This window comes from Mus caroli, unplaced genomic scaffold (genome assembly GCF_978045245.1).
Source record: "Mus caroli unplaced genomic scaffold, Mus_caroli_1 scaffold_12, whole genome shotgun sequence".
NCBI classification, from domain to species: domain Eukaryota; kingdom Metazoa; phylum Chordata; class Mammalia; order Rodentia; family Muridae; genus Mus; species Mus caroli.
This window is the reverse complement of record NW_028227267.1, coordinates 117,928,357-117,932,560: the sequence shown is the minus strand read 5'-3', so window position 1 is coordinate 117,932,560 and position 4,204 is coordinate 117,928,357.

The window sequence follows — 4,204 nt, the reverse complement described above, 5'->3', positions numbered from 1 at the left end:
GCATTACTTGTAGACAGGATACATTTTGGGCTGAAAGTTTTGTTGGTGGGCTGGTGTCTCTATTGCCCCACTGGAGTTCCTGTCTGGCTACAGGAGGTGGCCTCTTCAGGTCCCATATTCCAATGTTGTGAGTCACAGCTAAGGTCAACCCTACTGATTCATGGGCACCTCCCTTATCCCAGGTCTCTATTTCATCCTGGAGATGCCCTCTACTTCCTTGCCCATCTTCAGTTGCAGATTTCCATTCATTTTCATTTCCCCTGGCCTTCTCCACACCTGATCCTGAATCCCCATTCCCCTCCCCATCCCTCTTCCATCCCAGTTCCCTCCTTCCATCTGCCTCTCATGACTATTTTATTCCCCCTTCTTTTTTTTTTTTTTTTAAGATTTATTTATTTATTATATGTAAGTATACTGTAGCTGTCTTCAGACTCACCAGAAGAGGGCATCAGATCTCATTACAGATGGTTATGAAGCCACCATGTGGTTGCTGGGATTTGAACTCAGGACCTTCAGAAGAGCAGTCAGTGCTCTTAACCGCTGAGCCATCTCTCCAGCCCCTATTCCCCCTTCTAAGTGAGATTTAAACATCTTTCTTGGGCCTTCCTTCTTGTTTAGTTTCTTTGGGTCTGTGGAGTGTAACATGGTACCTGTATTTTGTAGCTAATATTCACTTGTAAGTGAGTACATACCATACATGTCCTTTTAGGACTGGGTTATTTCACTCAGAATGATATTCCCAAGGTCCATCCATTTCCCTGGAAAAAATTCACGATGTCCTGTTTTTTCACAGCTAAATAGTATTCCATTGTGTAGTTGTACCACATTTTCTTTATCCGTTCTTCAGTTGAGGGACATCTGGGTTGTTTCCAATTTTTGGCTATTACGAATAAAGTTTCTATGAACCTCAAGCTGTACTCCAGAGCAAGAGTGATAAAAACCATACAGTATTGGTACAGGCACAGATACATTGATCAAAGGAATTGAATCAAAGACCCAGAAATAAACCCACACATCCATGGACACTTGATTTTTGATAAAGAAGCCCAAATCATACAATGGAAAAATGAAAGCATCTTCAACAAAAGGCACTGGACTAACTAGATGTCTGTGTGCAGAATGAATATAGATCCATATTTATCACCCTGCACAAAACTCAAGTCCAAGTGGATCAAGGACCTCAGTAAGAAACCAGATACACTAAGTCTCATAGAAGACAAAGTGGGGAATACAAGTACTGTACAGTGCATTGGTACAGGAAACAAGCTCCTAACAGAACACAATGTCTAAGGCTCTAAGATCAACAATTGACAAATGGGACCTCACGGAACTGCAATGCTTTTGTAAGTCAAAGGACACTGTCAATAAGTTAAAACAGCAGCCTACAGATTGGGAAAGGATCTTCACCAAGCCTACATGTGACACAGGGCTAATATTAAAAACTTATAAAGAACTCAGAACACCAACAACCCAAGTAACCCAATTAAAAAATGGGGCACATAACTAAACAGAGAACTCTCAACAGAGGAATCTTGGATGGCCAAGAAGCACTTAAAGAAATGTTCAACATCCGTAGTCATCAGGGAAATGCAAATCAAACAACTACAGGATTCTATATTACACTTATTGGAATGGCTAAGATGAAAAACTCAAGTGATAGCACATACTGGCAAATATGTGGAGCAAAGGGTACACTCCTCCATTGCTGGTGGGAGTCCAAACTTGTACAACCCCTTTGGAAATAAATTTGAATAGTTCCACCTCAACACCCTGCTATACCACGCCTGGGCATATACTCAAAAGATGTCCCTTCTATTCTTGACTCTAAAGCCAGAGCCATATGGATGAAGCTGCTGAGTTCTGGCGCTTGCTCTGGCTGGAACATGGCCTCATTGTTTATTGCATCATCAGCTTTCTGTTTTCCAACTTCTTCACCCGCTAAGTTTGACTGTCCTGGAACTTGTTCTGTAGAGTGACCTGGAACTCAGAGATCTGCATGCCTCTATCCTCTGTAAAGGTGTGCACCCCGATGCCTAAACGTAGACTTTTCTCTATTTGGAGCTTACTCTGTACCAGTCTAACATTGAACTCAGAGATCTGCTTGCTTGTCTTCTGGGATTAAAGGCATGTACCAGCATACCTGGACCTAGGCCTTTCTTTAGCTTTTCACAAAATCTTATAAATTCTGGGTTGTAGTTCATTCTAGATAAGTTGATAACTGAAAATAACCATCACAATCCACCCCTTGTCCAATTGACACACAATCATATCTCCTTTATGTCCACGTAAAAACAATAGCCAGGTCATAATAACACCTAACATGATATAACCATCCTTTGTCCAACTGAAAACACATGAACAATGAGTTTAGCTGGATAGAATCTTGCCCCAAAGTCACCACTCCATTAATTCCATTTAATAATCTTGAACACAGGATTTAGCTCCATTCCACTTCCTGGTGTGCATTTTTGTTTTTTTTTTTTCAATTTTTTTAATTTATTTTTTAAAAATATTTATTTATTTATTTATCTATTTATTTTACATTGGAGCTGTCTTCAGACATTCCAGAAGAGGGCGTCTGATCTCATTATGGATGGTTGCTCTCTCTGGCCCAGCTTGCTCGTGCCCTGCTCGTTCCAGCCCCTGGTGTGCCTTTAATCTTTGAATCTTACATTTTGTATTTTTCCTTCCTGTACTTGCTATGCTTGATCAAAAAGTTCCTCATGAGAGTGAACCACTGGACAAAGTCTAAACTAGACTTTTTTTTTTTGAGACTTCCTTTGTCAATGCACTTAATCTAAATCTCTTTACCTTACCCCCAGGCAGACTTTTCAGACAAGGGCAAAAGCAACCACAGTCTTCACCAAAATATCACAAGAACAACTCCTAGGCAACGTAACCAAAATCTGATTCCTCTGAAACCTCTTGAGCCAGGCCCCCACTATTCAAATCACCCTTAGCCCCTCTGTCTTCCATGCTTCTCCTAGGATGGCCCAGTAAGCCCCACTTAAAAGCCTTCCATTGCTGTCCTAATCCAAAGGTCCAAAATCTACATCCCTCCAAACAAAAGCAAGGTCAGGCCCATCACAACAACACCCCATCCCTGGGACCAACTTTTCTTTTAGGGTTTCATTGCTGTGAAGAGACACTGTGACTAAGGCAACTCAATTTAATTTAATTTAATTTAGTTATTTAAGTGGGGCCAGCTTACAGTTTCAGAGGTTGAGTCCGTTATCATTATGGTGGAAAGTGTGGCAGCATCCAGCTAGATGCGGCATTGGAGAAGGAGGTGAGATTTCTACATCTTGATCTGAATGCAACCAGGAGGACACTGTCTTCTTCTGCATTGGGTGGAGCTTGATTGAGCACTAGGAAGCCACAGAGCATACCTACACAGTGACACACTTCTTCTAACCAGGTCACACTTCTTCCAACCAGGCCACCCTCCTAATAGTGCCACTTCCCATGGGCCAAGTGTATTCAAATCACCACACTCATACAGAAACTCAAAAGTATGGAGACAGTTTAAAACTAATGGGTTCCTGCCCATTGACCTAAGACTATTGCCCTAAGACTATTGAAGTTTTAGAAGACCAAAGAAAATGTTTATGGCCTTGGTAGAGTTCTCTCTCTCTCTCTCTCTCATCAGTTTTACTTGCAATTTATAGATTTTCTCTTTTGGAGACAGGATTTCACTCCATAGCTCAAGATGGCCTCAAACTGGAAATGCTCCTGTCTCAGACTCTAGAAGACTGTTTATGCCCCACTGTGCCCAGTTCTTTGTCATAGTTTTCTTAAATGAGGCACAAAAATCACAGATTTTTGAAAGGAGTTGATAAATTTGACAGACAAAAATCATTTGCTCTTCGAAAGGTTTTATCAATAACACAAATAGGCAAGCGACAGACTGGGAGGATATATTTATAACCCATTTCTGGCAAAGGACTTGCATCTTGGGTATATAAAGAACACTCATGATTCAACAATATGGGGATTTTAAAGCATCCAATAAAAATGGCCAGATGATTTGAAGAGCTGCTTCATCATCAGACTAAGCGCATGAGAATATGCCAATCTTCAGGCATTCCAGTAAGTTAACAGGACAACCAACACACACTTCCTAGAGTGGTCATAGACAGGTGGTTAGGCTCTGGCGCTACTGGGATGCTCTTACATCACTAGTGGCATGTGAAACCATACAGCC